This window comes from Anas platyrhynchos, chromosome 1, assembly GCF_047663525.1.
Source record: "Anas platyrhynchos isolate ZD024472 breed Pekin duck chromosome 1, IASCAAS_PekinDuck_T2T, whole genome shotgun sequence".
Lineage (NCBI taxonomy): Eukaryota > Metazoa > Chordata > Aves > Anseriformes > Anatidae > Anas > Anas platyrhynchos.
Window position 1 is genome coordinate 92,996,646 of NC_092587.1, and position 17,290 is coordinate 93,013,935.

Below are 17,290 nucleotides of genomic sequence, written 5' to 3' on the forward strand. Positions count from 1 at the left end.
TAGACAAAACCTAAATCTAATACTATTTTTGTTTACTCTTCAGAAGCTGAACTACCAGTGCTAAGTGATCAAAATAAAGCATCTGTGGTTCCTCAAAAGTACATATTAAAAGCAACCTATTTTGTTACCCACGTTCATTTAGTACTCCTAACCAGTAATTCGTTAAGAAACCCATTGCTTGAAGTAAAGGCAGACCTATTACACCGAGTTATTTCGGAGACATCCACTTTATAGAATTTTAATTTGTGCCACACTCTCCCATTTAACTGTACATTTGAATCTTAAAAAAACAGACAGCAGGTAAGTAGACTTCTTTTAGCTCAATTTGATAGGAAATAACATTTTCCCAAACTGATTAAAGCATCCCACTCCAAAAATACACACTTTTTCAACTCACCTTCCTTCAGTTTAAGTGAAGACTTATCAACTAGCTCAGGGCAAACAAGTGTCAGAATCACGTGTTGCAAACAGAACGTCTCCTTCCTATTTATAAAATTTTGCAAGGAATAGGGTCACATGCGGAACAGAAACTAAGCAGTGAAAATCAAATCAAACTGCTGCCTTATTTTTTCTTCTATTTATTAACACTGCTTTCTGCCAAGATTTGGCAGCTGGCATAAAAAGGTGGCAACACCTGTTTAGATTCTGCAGATGAAAGAATCTATTTTCTCCTTTGGGAACTCTGTATCTCTGAAGTGTGACCCCAAAGCTACTTGAGCATAAATCATACGATTCATTTCAAGGAACAGGTGTGACCCAGTAGCCTTTTCTCATCAGGGACCACAGTGGACACAACAAGCACAGAAGCTTGACAAAACTTTAAGATTTACTTGGAGGTTCCTTTATCTTAATCAAAGGCCTATTTAAAATGGAAAGATGCATACCTACTTTCTATAGGCATCCTGAGCTTCATGGTTGACTATATTCCTGAAAATTAGGTGTGATTTGTGGAAAAAAAGATGTCCTTCAAAACCATGGTTTTCAGACTAAAAAAGTCTGAAGGGCATTTAGATCCTTGCTCTTATTTTGGGAATATCTTATTTATAGCACAAAAATATACTTCCTGGAGAGTTATCTTTTGTTTGTAAGCAGAAGGCAAAGTCCTTAATTTGTCTGCTGTACTTGTTACCAAGGAAACCAGATTTTAAAAGATAGACCTGTAATGTTAACAATGAGAATATAAAGAATTATTTCAGTATAATACTAAAGTTACATTTTAAAGAAGTCTAGCTGGGCCACCTGGAGAATTGGCAGAAGAAAAGTTCAGAATGGAAATCCATGAAAAAATGTTCACTTAAATGTACTTGAAGCAACAGTCTAGAATAAAAGGTAAGTTTTAACAGTCAGTTTCAAGAAGTTATACAATAGAAATTAGCAGACCAGATTCAGAAGAGGACACACTTTATTTCAAGGCATAAATATCAGTTGTGCAGTGTACATTCATACACAAGCATCCCAAATATATGGGGGTACAATGTATTTGGGCAAACCAAATTACAGTCTGTGTCTCCTTTTCCAGAAGCCTCTTGACCAAATCCATATCCGTGTTTCTAGCATGACTCTGACTGGCATTGCTGTGTCCGGAGAAAGCATTTAACAAGTGTCCCTAAAACAGTCTATTCTTCTGGGAAAATGGATCTTAACTAGTGTTCTCACCACTTGGTCTTAATTTGGACAAATTAAAGCTTCTTGTTTTTTCCTGTACAGGACAATTTTATAATACTTTACGTGTTTAGTAACTACAACAACTGTACTATTCATATTCACTCTAAGTATTTGCATCAATACAAGAAATACAATATATTTCCACAAAGTCTGAGATGTTGTGCCCTTGTACTGAGGATTCTGAAGAAGGAAGGCACACACATTTCGAGTACTGAACAAATTATATTTACAAGTTGCCAAATAAATTTCAATGCCCCTTTCTAGTAAGCTCCAGATGTGGATTATTTTTTCACCCTAAGAGAAAAAGAAGTTTTAAAATGTAAGATTAACATCTACCACACAATGATGGTATGCATTCACAACTGAACACACAGATGTAACATATGAAATATTTTGGCTTGTTGTTAAAGCTTCAATATTCATAAATGAAAAATCTCTCCTGGGACTAAGGGATTGTGTATAAATAGTGGCTGCAGTCCCACCATGTGTCTTGCATTTCTTCCATAGTAGTAAGGGTGCGTTTTAAGAAATAGCTTAACAGCTGTTGCAGTCTCCCTATCTGGTTTCAAGATACTTTGCTCCATTTCTGCCACTAAAGCACCTATCTGTCTATTGTAAACAACTTCCTTAACACACAGTACACACAAGCTACCAGACTTCACATGTACATGCTATCACTTCATGTATATGCTGGTGGTTCATCATAGCTTCTTCCACTAGAGCTTGTTATAACTAATGACAGCCAGACTGACATCGCATCTAAAGCACAGATGCCTGTATCCTATCTGCAGAGTTTGCAGGAAGAGATGCAGTTGTTAATCTATACTGATAACAACTGATCATAAAATATAGAATGCTCTTCCCAAATTCACAGCTGATTGATAGAATAGAATGAAGATGTAAGAGAGGTTTGGTGGTGTGATTTTATTACTATTATTATTATTTTATTTAAAAATTTATTCATTTTAAAAATTCTACTTACAATTAAACTTGGGGAAAAAAATGTGATAAGGCAGAATGCTGCCACCTTACTCAGAAGTCTCCCCAACCATCACATATTAACACTTTTGGAGAGATTGGTTTTATGAGAGTCACCTGTATGTGCAGACAAAGGTATGTAACTTTAAATTTTACTTCACGCCACTGATCATCTCCAGAATGAGTGACAGAAAAGCAGAGGAGAATTTTGAGATAACCCTACTTTGAGGAAGACACTGGATTAGAAGACCTCCAGCCAGTTATTGTTTCATTTTGTGTTTCTAACTTTGTGCATATTTGATCACTTCTTCAGACCACCATTGCCAAAATTTGAGGATTCCTTTATCTCTCCAGGAAGCTTGCCTGTTCTTTCAGAGGCTGCAATCATGTTCTGTGAGTTAAACTTTTTAATAAATGAAGAGATGAGTTTTTATTATTACTTTCTTACTGTGCAGTTCAGATGAAGTCAAGAGCAGCTGAAACCTAGTTTGCAGAACACAGCCAAAATATCTTACCAGTACTTTCTCTTAGTTCCCTTTAGAATGAGCTCCACTGAACTTTTATATGTCCCTACAATACAACAGACCCTTTGAATGCATGAAAAATCCATTTACACTTTTTAGAACATATGGCTGTGGCTTCACACCATGATTTACTAAAATGCTTCATTAGCCTCATTACCATGGAGAATACAAATAGTGAAGAAAGGAGATGAAGGTTAAGATGAAGTAGGAACTTCATCTTAGTGTAAATTAATAGTATAGACAGAAACAACAGGTTCAAAGCGATCAGTTTGTTTTCAGACCACATACCTATTTTCTGGAATAAGATAGGCATTTCAGAGACACCATCTTACTCCTAGTGGACCACCTCATTGTAAAGAAGATGTGGCACAACCAACACTCCCTTATCTAACTTGAGTGTAGAATGTAATAATGAGATATTTTCACTGAAACACAAGGAAAATCATTCTCCTACTGCTAAAGTGTACCTGTAGAGATGATGAAACGCCTTGTCCCAGTAACCCATTTAGTAGTTCTTCAAAACTGAAATACATATAAGTGATAAGAGGACTGAAAGAGAACGAGAGTAAAGCTTTCTCCTCTTGGCAAGAGTTGATTAAGAGTTGCTTTATGATGTCTTGCAAAAACTGCAAGACATCATAAAACTGACCAGGAATAAAACAGGACATGATATTAGACTAAGGACTGCATGGGAGATAGAAGCATTTAGGATCACAATGAAGCACCGTGGACGGTTATCCCCATCTCTTCACTGTTTCCCTTGAATTAGCGCAGCCAACCCCACTGCGGTGCAGTGAACTGTTCAGCAAAGTTGTCTGTGCTCATCTAAGCCCCCTCCCTCTGCCCTTGAAACCTGCAGACAAACACACAAGATCGACAAAGATAATTTCTCCATTTGCCATTTTGCAATTTTCCTGATCAAAGAGCAATAGGCTGAGGGGAGAACAGGAGAGGTAGACTGTTCCCACAAGTTAAAATTATTGTTTCATTATTCTCCTGTTCACAAAGAGAGTAGGATTAAAATTACTGACCATGATTAAGGACACATTAGCTTTTAAAACCCTAGACGTCTACTGAATTTTATACAAATTAATTATGGGCCGATGGATAGGGAAAATAGGAGAAACCAAGAATAGAAGGGAATACATTTGGAGTCCAATGATACTGCTTCTTTTCATTGTTCATTTAATTCAGCTGTTCACATCTCAAGAGAAAACTTGTATATCTTAATGGCAAGAAGACACGGTGCAGTGTTGTTTGCACAAATTTAGAATTATTCATCCATTTTGTAACCTGGCTTATAGTTACCTGCAACAGCATTGAAATCCTTTCTCCTCTTCTTTCCCTGTATATGAATATACTTCTCAATTTCAAGAGTAAACATGTTAATTGACTTTGTGCAGCAAGTAGATAAATGCTTACAAATAAATTCATTTGTATGCTGGATATTTTGGTGATTTTCACAAGTGTCTGTTATGTACTATTACTATATACACCGTTCAAGATGTATACAAGACTACACACTGTTTGGCTCAGAAAAGAAATTAGGATCATGCGGTTAGCTGCTTGATTCTAATTGCTATCTTAATTACTTGGGCTGTATTCCTTCAGACATGAACTAATCACGATGTGTTTAATGTAAGACTTGAGGTTTAGTTTCAGAGGCAAACTTGGAGTAACTTAACCATGGGCTGAAGCATCAAGTCCTCCAAACAAGAACTCACTTGACCACCAAATATTTAGTGGTTATTTCCTCTCTCATCATGAAAGTGCACAGACAGTAACCAAGACCACAGGGGTGCGCACACACACATGTTAATCACATGCCATCCCACAGCTCAATTTGAATAGCAACATACAATCAAATGAGTTCCCAAGCCCCTCATCATGAAACAAATATTCAGTGAATACCAAAGAAGGCAACTCATTATTGGAAAGTAACTTAAAGATTTGGCTTATCATAAACATCACTGGTTTATTTTGATCCAGCAATTTTGACAAGTGCTACCTAATTCCAACAGCTAGAATAACCACACTATAACCTCCAGTAACACCTTCTTCCCCCCCCCCCCCCCCCCCCCCCCCCAGTGTTTTTACTTCTCACATTGCCTTCAGTGGAAGGTCTTAATTAAGAGATTTCACATATTTTCATTAAATATTGTAATTATGAAATATTATAATAGACTAGACATTTGTGAAACAAGTGCTGTTAATATGTATTTTTATAGCACTATAATAAGCAGCCAGTAAATTACAGGAACTTTCAGCCAAGTCAAACGATCTGACTGTGCCTGATTAGTCAAGGACCTATGTTAAGAACAAAAGGAGAATGGTATCTGAATATTAGACTTAAATTAGCAAGTTGCTACTTTCTCTCACATAGCAACAAAACATGACAGCATTACAAGACAAATACCAGGCGGTGTGCTATTAGCTCATGAGTATCATTCCAGTTAGTGCCCTACTGTGTAGGATTATTCTGTGTTTTTAAAACCAAGAAGAAATACACACGGGTGCAAAGCTAGGGCAACTCCCAAGTGGTTGAAATTACCTAGAACAAAACTTTGGGCTCCATCTCCATTTTATATTTCTCTTAACAGCCAGAAGCCCTTTTGACATACTATAGTTCCAATTTGCTCACTGAATAAATTCTGACAGTGGATTACAGTATAGCACTTATACACTACATCAATTATACTAGCTACCATGCAGAAGATTTAAAGTCCCAGATTTATGAGCCAACATTTGGTAAAATAAATGCATCATTTCCATGTATCAGGTTCAACATTTTATGAAAGCCAAAAAAGTTACCTGTTTCAACCACCTAAATATCTACAAAGAATGCTGTTAAGATCTTGATCTAATATCAGAGCACCTGACATCATTTAGTTTTCAGCAATTTATAACAGACCTAATTAGGTACAGATTTTACTGCCACAAAGACGAGTTTAAAAAAAAAAAGTAGTAATTTAGCTGTCAAACAGAGAAAGATTCCGTGTTATCTGAAGTTAAAAGTATCCAAGAGCAAAGAAGTTTAACATCAGTGCCTGCATTTCCAATGCAGGACTGTTGTGTATAGGCGCTGCACTAAGCAAATCATCTACAGTGACTCATTCAAATTAGAGCAATCTGAACATTGCTCTGCTTCCTACTCATTAGTCAAGCCCAGATTAACAAGAAGTTAGTATTTGAAGAGTTTCCACATTGCTATCAGACAGCTGGCACAAAGAATAAAAATATCTTTTGTGAAAATTCAAACACTGTTTAGTCAACTAAATCAAGTAAATGACTTGCAGCTCACATGTTCACTCTAAGCCCATAGCAACTTTTGTATAGAGTCAAATTAAGCGTCTCTCCAACAGCAACTGTCAACAAATTATTGGAGGAGAAGATATCATCTGCATAGCATATGCACATAAAGTATATAGAATGATCTCTGGCACACCCACCTTTGCTCCCAAACAGTTAATTACTTTTAGTAGAAGCCTGAGTAAAGGTATACCCCAAACTTCTGCATCTACAGACAAACTCCATGAGTGTTGTCAACAACTATATAGATTAATTCATGTGTTAGGCTTTCACTTCATTCCATAACTGCCCTTTTTTTCCACCTTTTTAATGTCTCCTGTATTGCTTGGAAAGGAAGAGGAGTGACGGATCAAACCATACACGTTATACAAGACATGAACGTGTAATAAATAACATGCCTAGCAACCTATATCAAAAACATGTTTATTCTTTTCTTGTTGATTTTAATATTTTATTTATTTTCTTACTGACAATGTACTAACATTCCTGGAGAACCCACAATAATACCCAAGACTTTTTAAAAGCAGGAAGGAGCCCATGTCTGAGTATTTAATTCCAGCTGTTTCCTTTGACCCATCTCTTTCTTTCTCCCCAAAGCCCTGCTTGGCTGATCTTGAATCCTACCAGCACATTTGATGTACCACAAACAAAATCTCTCCCAATTTTTTATGTCTATGTCTACTAATTTTCTTCTTTAGTTCCTACTACTAAGTCCTGTGTGCAGATCAGCCCCAGTTCTGTAGTTATTTTGATCTGAAACACTTTTAGGAAACTGTTATGTATTCACAACCTCCTGTTTTTCTGGAATAAAAACTGCTTATGCATGATATTACCTACTATTCAGATTTTATAATGTCATATTAGAGTACCATCTGGTCCTGTACACTTGCTGACATCAACCAATGAACCGATGTATTTTTTCCCTACTGTTCCAGGTTTGTCTGTCCTAAAAAAATCATTAGTAAAAAAGAAGTAAGAGGCCCATTTGCATTAAACAGCATAACACCAACTAGCATGGGGTGTAGTACACATTATGTTCCTGCATTATGCTACAATTTGGGTTTCCTCTAGAACTGGTCTGTTCGTGACAGATATGTACAGCTTCGTACCCCACATTCGAAACAGGATGCATCTACTGCACTAATTGGTTGCTAGGGGGGTAAGCTACGGACTACACTGAAGAAAATTATGCCTGTTCCCTAAAACCCTGCAGTAACACACGCTAATCCTATTATCAACATCTTGACAAAAATCAAATGAACAAGTGTACAATTATTTTAATTGTTTCCTTTTTCACATAAGAAATGTCAAAAGCTATTAGACCAAATCTATTTACAAAACATTTGCTGAATTCATAAGATTTTGTAATCACGTAAAACATCAGACGAGACGATGACCACAGTCTTAGCCCCTGATAGGTGGCCTGATTACTGACTTCCAACCAGAATAGCTTTCTGCTTATTAAAACAATTCTGCGGGACAGCAGTTAGCTCATTTCAAACACTGTGCAGCCAGGATGGGATTTCAGAAGACCTGCTATTTACTTGGTTATTGTGGAGGCATTCAAACCCCTCTTCCTTGCCATGTGGGCTCACAACAGGCCCAGCCAGGTCTTTCTGGGGGAGCTACACTGTTCACCCCAACGTATGCAGCTGCACCACGTATATCTTACACAGTGGCTACCATGCTTTCCTGCCCTGTTTCTAGGACCTAACATTCAAGTGACACTGCACAGGACAAATATAGAAAGATAATAACTTTAGCATCTCACGTGGAAGGAAAGAGGGCTTGAATGTGCACCTGAAGCAGCAAGATTGTCTATTAACTATTTCATTGTCTCTAGCCTGAAAGACTAAATTCATTCTACTCACATCACATGTGGTCTGTTCTTTTCAACAGAGTACTATATAGTGTGAACATGTAAACTGGGAATGGTCCAAGTAGCCTTCAATGTATTCAATTTATATTATGGTAATGAATTCTGGGCCTCAAGTGTGTGCTTGGGTACAGATAAACTAACTATGTAAAAAATATATTAAAATCAATGGATGATCATTAATAGAAAAACTTGCACCATTAGGTAAATATTTTAAGTGCAGAAAAGGGAGCTGCAGACCAAAAGCACCTAATATGTAACCCATATACTTGCACACCTGAATTCAACTTACTGTGTCTCATAGTGCTCAAGTAATTTGGGACCCATTGAATTTTCTGTATGACACATACCCACTTGGTAGGAAACAGACTTACTGAAGGATCACCACCAGGTATAAATACTACACAAGTTTGTGTTAGTGATTATTTATGACAAACATATTGCATAGACACCTTATGTCATTATCTCCATTTTTGTTAATTGAGGTTAATCATAGGATCAAGCTGCATTTTCACGTTAACATGTCAAAGGAAGAGCAGAATATTTTTATATACTGAAAGCTCAAGAAAAACAGATTCTTTTTTTTTTTTTTCTCCTCTCTTGTGATATAAAGACTGTTATTAGATCAGTTTCACACATGAGCTGGGCATGAGGCAGCACTCTCACAGAGTAAGCGTGACAGTGCCACTGAAGTCAAGTAATAAATTATGCATTGAGAAAGCTCTTCTTTGTTGTAACTTCCTGCCCATCTCCTCTAATCATACACTGAGCCTGCTGAAGCATCCCATCTTTGGGCATCTACTTCCACTCTAACTGGAAGATGCATCAGCACCTGAAGACCTTCTGCCTCCATGCAAACAGCTCGTCTGCAAGTTTGGAGAGTTTCCAAAAGCCAGTTGTTGTTTTAGCTCTGAGAATTTTTATTGGAAGCTCTTAGAATTTTTATAAAAAATAAAAACATATTGTCGACTCTGTACCACTAATGCATAATGGATTCTCTGAGAGAACAACACAGACAACTCACATTGCTTCAGCTCTCAGTGGTCTGTTCTCCCACCTGCTGTCAAGGCCATTAACCAAATGTGTTGACAACCTCAGATACCATGCTGGTTATCAGTGCCATACTGTAGGAAAAGATCTAATATTCCTACAACAACCCTCATATCCAACTAGTTCAATATTAAACATTTAATTGCAACTGCATGGCTACCCTCATTCTGTCACTTGGCAGTAGGTATTTACAATTATTTATAAGTTTTAGAGGCAACTATTTTTGTATGAGGTTCTGATATAGAAGTTCTAAAAACCAAGATCAAAATTTTAGACCCTGGAAGAAAATTAATATGGAGAAATAGATTCATTTGGAGCCCAGATACAGTCTATCTGATTCCATTTCAAAATAAATGTTATACTAGTTAGTTCCTTTTCCAACACACTAATGTCTCTCAGCACTCACAGGTCAGCATTACACACTAGTACAAAATTTAATCTACATTCTTATTTTCCTTAAAAATGTGCATTTTCAAAGACTGTATCCATACAACTGTTTCCTCAGAATAACTGAGCAAAGTAAGATTTAGCAAATACAGTGCTCTTCTAATATCCATAAAGAATACTTAAGAAAATTACAGATATGTAATTTTACAGGTATTTTTTAACAGCCTTCAATTATTAACAATCTGGCAGCCAGCTGCACGAAAGAGATCTTTTTCTTTCACAGTCACTGCTTATGGAGAACCTTATATCTTCAAAGTAAAAATAACAAATAGTGCTCGTTTTACAGCTGTTAGAAGAGCTTTTATTGTACACAGGGAGAGTACTAGCATACATAAACTAAAGGCAAAAACTAAAAATAATTTTTTTTAAAAAAAAAGCAGAGCTGTTTTTAATGATTTTTTTTTTGGCTGACAATAACTATTTTAATATTGCTTACTCATTATTGTGCAGCCTAGGTAGACACATATGAACCTAAACAGAGCTAAAAATGACATAGATTTTACTTCCAAGAAAAGCTATCTAGCAATAATCTACAGAACTGAAAATAAGTCCATCTGCTTGTAATCAGGAAGTGCTCTAAATTTCTTAAAAAACACTTCAGAAACAGTTAACTGCTATACAAATATTCACCCAAGACAATTTTTCCGCATGGTTGTTTTTATCAGCATACAGTAAACAGGATTTTACAGCTAATATGCTAATTCTAATATTCATTTCCTCATTTGCACTGATATTTTTATAAGCACAAAGATATTGCTAAGGGCTGTCATGTTCAGGTTTCGAACATACTTACACAGCCAATGAAATAATATTATTGGAAGTTACCTTATCATCATTTTACGTTTAAGACAAAAATTATAGCCTCAAAATAGAATTTTAACAGCTCCAAATTAGTGCAGTCAATAGGGAATGTCACAGGTCAATAAGTTCACTCTGAACTGATCATTAGCTATTGGATTTTTGGCAACATAAGAAACAAAGATTCATATATCAAGGTGCTACCTAGAATCAGTGCTCAGTGTCCTTATAGACATCATAGAAAATTTATTTTCTTCTGAGGAAATCCAGAATTATGCTCTGAGATAATTTATTTGTAGTTTTTGTTGTTGTTGTTTTGAGAAACTTTAGAATAACTAAGAAAATGGCTAAGATTTATCAGAATATTCAGGAGTACAGATCAGCTAATCAAGTTATTTTCTTACAGTCAACTACAACTGAAATATTTCTTAAATGACATATATATTCCCACAAGCTTGAAGCAGCTATTTTAAACTCCTGGGCATGTATATGGTATTCATGGCTAAACAGAATTTTCAACAGGCCTATGCAATCTCATGTTTACTGAAAGTTTATAGAATCTCTATATAACAGATATATATGTTTCGCAGTTCTTCATGTGGGACACTCATATGACTTTTATAAGCTAACTTAATTAGCTACTCTAGACATTTCAACTTATTTGATTTAGATACAGAACTGCAAAAATGCACTGTTTTTCCATTTCCTTACACATCCTCCTTACATTTCTTCCTATAGCACACAGGCTCCACAACACTTTGTGTTAGAAGTTTGATTAATACACTAAGTAGGAATTACATAATTCTACAGGCATACAATACCTTGAGACGTAAAAACTTGTGTTTGTGTAGGAACAAGGGAAGTGAAGTCTTTTCGTCTTACGGGTGCTGGCCTTCACAACCTGCTTTTCATATTACAGCTTATTTGAGTCATCTACATTTAGATAAATAAGACTATAGGTTGATTTCGATCAGTAGAAAGCTGATGAACCATCCTTTTTTATAACACAATTACAGAAGGCCTCTTAAACATCCTTTTACTGTGACTACCAAGCTTTTTTAATCCATCACATAAGTAAGGGAAAGTTCAATTCAAATCTTTGCAGATCAATGCTGTTATGCAACACATGATTAAGCAGTATATTCAGCCTGAAGAAGCCGTATGTTCACAAAAGCTCCCTGCAGATCTCAAAGTGTCCTAAAAAAATCACATACCTGAAAAAGCTCTGTGGATTTGGTTTCATGCTTGAGGTTTTATGCATTAAAATATATTGTCCCTGCAAATCTTCTGGTTTTACATTCATAGATTCATTTCATAACAATCTATAAGAAAAACAAAAGCAAAGGAAAAAATGGTCTCTCATAGAATTTAGAATAAAGGACTTCATAAGGTTTTCAAATAGTAGACTCCTTTAAGAGATACCTTCAAGAAGTAAAATGGAATTAGGTTAAAGGCCTAAAAGCCTTCAATTAAAAACCCTGCTCAGTGAAGTCCTTTCTTAGAAGGGCTGTACAAGAAAGAAAATTAGAAAGAGACAAGTACTTACTCCCATTCAGTGACCTTTCAAATGACTTTGAAATAAACGTTTCACAATTACTGCCTTAAAAAACAATGTATCACACACTTCTTCTAAGGTCTTCACAGAAGTAACAATTTACAAGAAAAAATTGAAATACATAGATATATATAAATCTAGCTTTTTTTTTTCTTTTAGCATTTCAAAGTATTAGGCATATATCCATATATTCTCATCCAGGCTAAATACTATTTCATGAGCATTTCAACAGCACCGTGGTGTTAAGCAAACCATAGTTTGCCTCAGTTGTAGCATGAAGCATAGAGTATAACTAAACTGATGGAAGTCTCCAGATCAAGCACAAAATCTGAAAGGAAGAAGCCTTCGCTATGCAGCTGTGCAGAGACCAGCCACAGCACACACCTGTTACTGCATAGTGTCAGTAAGTCTACTCCCATTTCATCAGCTTGTGCTTTCTGAGTTTGTATACCTAATTGACATACCAGCATCAGCATATACTGAAATTAATCACTGACACTTCTATTTTCCCTCAGCCTGTAATCTATTAGCTGTCCAAAGAAAAGACACCTTCTGTCTCTCACAGTGAAGACCCCACGATAATTAATTGCCAGCAGCTAGTAATCTGCATTAAGCAATATCAACAGGATGAAAGAATCCCTTCAGAGAAACTAAAGCTCAAAAAAAAAAAAAAATGGATAGGAATTTTCTGGATCTTTCTTCCAACACCAGAATTTTCCTGCCGGTCTCTTTCCAAAGAAGGGCCACTTGATAAGCAGACCTTTCTTCATGGGCAGATGAAGAATATGTTTTAAATTTGTCACGACATGGTTCAACTACAGTAGGAAAACACCGACAATAAACATTTTCAAACCTGGCTAATGCAGGTATTTCAAATGGCCTTTTTCACCAGAGCCAATAAACACAAAAAGAGCAGGCCAAACACAGGGGACAACATGGCAAGGCCCAGCCTCCAGTCCAGGGAGAACAAATAGTTAAAAGCCAGCTTCATTTCAAGAAAAATTACGTTTTAAATTTTCTCTATGGCATAACCTACAAAGCATCAGCCAGACACGGACTACCAGCGTGTGACACTGAGCACAGCCATGTGCTTCACCAGGTGAGGCCAGAAGCATGGCACCACAGCTGAGCAGCAGCACAGGCGCTTCCCTCAGTGAGCAAGACCCGGCCGCCTCCTGAGCAGCCAGCCCCAGAGCTGCCCCAAGCCAAAGCACTGCCAGACACAGCCTTTGCTTCCAGTTGTTCCCCATTGATCTACATCTCTGACCTTAAGCTTGTTTTAACTTTAGAGTTACTTTTACTACAACTTTTGTCAGAAACAGACACTTCCTGCAATCAGCTGCGGGACACTGAAGGAACAGAGCAACTGCTTTCACACAGAAGGCTATCACACTCTCTAGTAGACCCCCCCTTCACATGACTAAAGTCTTGATTTCCCTTAAAGGATTTTATCTTCAGTAGAAACACTGACTGTACATAATCCTAAGCATAAAAAACAACACACATGCAATATTAAGATACAAAGCAGAGAAACTTACAATGCATGCATTAACCAACGGCATCTCACAGGCCGCAGGAGCAAAGCACCCCACAAGCATACGTGAGCCAAGAACTGCACATGTCCCCAGCACAAACAAAACTATCCCACTGGAATAGGAAAGAGAACAAAAACTCCTGTTGACAACACCCTAGCCATCATGGAATCATGTTTGAGGCTACTCTGAAGAAATTTCAAAACAATTCAGGAACAGAGCTACACCTGTAGCTAACTCAAAAGAGGAGTGAGGGCCTGAGCCACAGCTGAAACACCACTGCTGGCAGGGTGCCGATAAGGGTCCCAAGTGAGATTAATTAGAGTAGTTAAGACCTATTAGCACACTTGGGACCTTGACACTACTATTAAAAAATGTATATGTTAGATAATATTAAAGGAGTTGGTAAAGCATTGGGGCATAGGAAAAGAGGAAAATCCCAAAGTTCAAGCACATGTATTCCCAGCACCTTACCTATTACGATATATCATAAGATGAAAACCTATATCTTTCCTCTCCCCACAACTCTGTTTTTGCCCGTAAGTGAACCAACATTGTTTCTATTTGTATTAATCTTAACTTTTCTTTGTTCATTCCCTCCTAGTATACCTAAAGGAAAAATTTGTAAAAAGTACTAGAATCAAAAAGATAATATATTTTTATGCATTATCCTAATGCATTACCTGTTGTTTAGAAAAGTTTTGTTGTGCGTGAGTAATGTACAGTGGTGTTAAATAGTGCTTAGGTATTTGAATGCATATGACCTTTTCTCAGATATACAAAGGTCAGTAACTTCTGTGGCCTTGTATTGAGTTTAGGTGGCAGGGGGTTGGTAACAGGGGCCTGCAGGAATGGTCTTTGTGAGAAGAAACTATAAACTGACCTACGTTAGTTAAGGGCCAGTTTCAGACACTTCCTAAAAGACCTGCCACTGTCTAGAGCTGAGCCAATAAGTGATGTTGGTTAGGTCTCTCTTATAGCAGATTAGAGAAAGGAGAGGAGAAAGGAAAAAGAATTACTGTGTAGCAGCACCTGGGAGAGTGAGGAGTGAGGCTGCAGCCCTGCAGATCCCGAGATCAGTGCAGCAGGAAGTGCTCCAGGCAGTCAGCAGCAGTTCCCCTGCGGCATGTAGAGAGGCCCCTGCAGCCCATGGGTCCCACGTGGAGCAGATCTCCATGCTGCAGCCCGTGGAGGAGCCCCTGGTGGAGCAGGTGGATGTGGCCTGGAGGAGGCTGCGGCCCATAGAAAGCCCCTGCAGCAGCAGGCGCAGGGCTGGAGCTGCAGCCTGCAGGTGATCGTGTTGGAGAATTTTGCTCCTGATGGATGGACCCCAGGGTAGGGAGCCATGTGGGAGCAGTTCTTGAAGAGCTGCTGCCTGTGGGAAGACTCTGCAGCGTCAGTTCAGGAAGAACAACAGCCTGTGGGAGGAATCCCATGTGGAGCTGGGAAAGGGAGTGACTGTGAAGGAGAAGGTGAGATGAAGTGTTAGGGACTGACCCTGGCCCCTGTTTTCCTGCACTGTTCTGAGGAAGGAGGTAGGAAAGGGTGGATGGGAGAAAGGTGTTCTCAGTATTTTTTTTTAATTATTATTTTTTTCTCTCTGCTTTACCTTGTTAGTGATAGCTAATAAATTACATTAATCTCCCTATGCTGGGTTTGTTTTGCCTGTCAAAATAATTGTTGAGAGATCTCTCTGTCCTTATCTCAGCCCTTGAGCCCTTTTTCATTCTATTTTCTCCCCCCTTTCCTTTGAGGAGGGTGAGTGAGAGAGCAGTTTTGGTGGAATTAACCCGTCCAGCTGGGTAAAACCATCACAGACCTTTCCTATTGTTTTTGTGCGTATGTGAATTTTTACAGCAACCCTTGCAGCTTTCTTTCTAGGTCTAAGGATGAGATGCTCTCTGCTAGGTGCCAGAGGAACAAGGGCATTTTACAGCCTCTAATTCTCAGTGTAGGGGAACAATGTAGTCAAGCCAGACTTGCGCACAACATTTACTTTCCATGTTGGGTGGAAGGGGAAGGAGGAGAGCAGGGTTGGCCACCCCTGTAGTCACTGAATTTGTGGCTATGGCCCCACACCCAGCACCAGTGTGGTTGACTCAGGCAAGGTAAGATAGAGCAGCCCCCAAATAGGCATGCTGCTAAATAGTGCCAAAGTAGGCACTGCTGTCTGAGCTTTAGTCCTTATTGCCAAAACCCCCAGAATCCTCAAAATGAGAGACAGAGTGCTTCTGGGGAAGATACTGGGCAAACTGAAAGTAAGAAGGTTTTAAGGACTGCTTCTGCCATTTTATGGTTAGACTAGCCACGTACTTGTGGTCTGTAATGAGCTTTAATTTTATGGTGTCAAGGATGATAACTGTTCACTAGGGGCTTTATCAGGACACTACACGTGTAGATACTGGGGACCTTATGTATGCAAAGTGCACCAATGCCAACAGGAGCTCAAGAAGGAAGTGCCTTTGTATCAGCAACTGCATTGCACTGAAGGTGGGTGTTCTGCTGTGATGTAACTGCTTTACATAATATTAAGCGCAAGATGTGGTGAAAATTCACCCCACAGTTCCAAGCAAAAATAAATGCCTTTCACACCTCATCTGTGGACTGCCTTTTGCTTGGTCCCACACTTGTCCCTCTCTCATTCATTTTCTTTCTTTAAAATGTGTGCAGCTCTCCATGGCTGTAGAGACAGGAAAACAAAATGTAGACTGAATTTCATGTGTGACTTTTGAAAGCTCTTGGGTCACAAGTTATGGATGTTTTTAAGCAGTATAGTCTACCTAATGTGATATGACCTATCACATGCAGGTGATAGGACAGTTTGCACAACTAATTATATATGATAATAGCTGTAAGTAGGAATGTAAGGTTTATTTATTTATTTTTTTTTAACACAAAAGAAGTTTGATACATTTCTTGGTAATTTATTTTAATAGTATATGTGCCAGTATATGTGGTGGGTTTCTTTTTTAACTTACAGATTTTAAAAGTACAGTAATTGAATCAAGGTAAGAAATTGTCTCAGTTCAGAAAATGCCTTTAATTACATAGACAGAGTCTATATAGCTCTTCTGCAACAAATAGTTTTTTATAAGGATTGGTTCTAAAATTATTTTTGAAACTGTCTGTTTTTTCTGTTCCTGCAATGAAATTACTGTTCTCCTCCCTGAATGTTATTTGAGATTCTAAGGTTTTTAAATGTTTAGGTTTATTTAGTCATTCACTTATCAGCTATGTTGTCAAGCAGAGTTTATACAAGTATCATAAAATCATTAATAAAAATTAAAGTGATATAATTTTTAAAGCAAATTTATTTGGAAAAAAAAAACTGATTTTACTTCAGTCAAAACACATGAGTCATTCCTTAAATGCAGCTTGAACACAGCATGACAGGGCAAATGACTCAGGTTTCAGTATTCTGTAGTCTAACTTTTATATAAAAATACAAACTGCTAATTTAATAACTAACTTGTTTTATCCCTATTAATTTATACATGCATATTACTCAATGTATGTTGATCTGCAATAGCTTAATAAGATGACATAACTGAACTCA

General features: G+C 37.6%; 1 long non-coding RNA gene across 1 annotated transcript in view; it reads right to left on the reverse strand.

Annotated features, from left to right (window-relative positions):
• Positions 1 to 13,993, reverse strand: part of LOC106018470 (uncharacterized) — a 319,103-nt gene extending 305,110 nt beyond the window's left edge. Inside the window, exons 1-2 of the long non-coding RNA XR_011803780.1 lie at positions 13,741 to 13,993; positions 11,862 to 11,969 (exon numbers count right to left, since the gene is read on the reverse strand). This is a non-coding gene — a long non-coding RNA (uncharacterized lncRNA). The remainder of the gene's footprint in view (positions 1 to 11,861; positions 11,970 to 13,740) is intronic.
• Positions 13,994 to 17,290: the final 3,297 nt, after the last annotated feature.